Below are 410 nucleotides of genomic sequence, written 5' to 3' on the forward strand. Positions count from 1 at the left end.
AAACTTGGTAAAAATAAAAAAAAGGAACATCAGTCAAATGAAAAAAGGACGAAGAAAAAAAAGCAAAAGGCCAAAAAAGCAATCTCAATCAACCTCCAACCCGACTCCCAGCAACTCCTCTTGACAGTGAGTCCGAACTTGCCCTAAAAGACTTGGCGATGGAGGGAACAGCAATACCAAGAGAGATAATCGCCAATCGCTGATTAATTAGCTTTAAATTCTTCCCTTGAGCTTTGTTGATTCACTTGAAGGCGTGAGATAGTTAGATTTTTTCTTCTTCTTTTTCAGTCTTCAGGGTTAATTTGCATACGTTTGGCTCGTGGAAGGAATGTGTTTAATTGAGAGTAAACTGTTCTTTGCGTGATTTAGCGGTTTTGAAGGAATTAGGTGCGTGAGGGTGCTCCGTTTTT

The 410-nt window shown here is 39.5% G+C and overlaps 1 protein-coding gene across 2 annotated transcripts in view; it reads right to left on the reverse strand.

The window, feature by feature from the left end:
• The window catches only part of LOC119587789, a 122,239-nt gene that overhangs the window by 48,387 nt on the left and 73,442 nt on the right, over window positions 1–410 (reverse strand). The window lies entirely within an intron of this gene.

Source organism: Penaeus monodon, chromosome 23, assembly GCF_015228065.2.
Source record: "Penaeus monodon isolate SGIC_2016 chromosome 23, NSTDA_Pmon_1, whole genome shotgun sequence".
Taxonomy (NCBI): Eukaryota; Metazoa; Arthropoda; class Malacostraca; order Decapoda; family Penaeidae; genus Penaeus; species Penaeus monodon.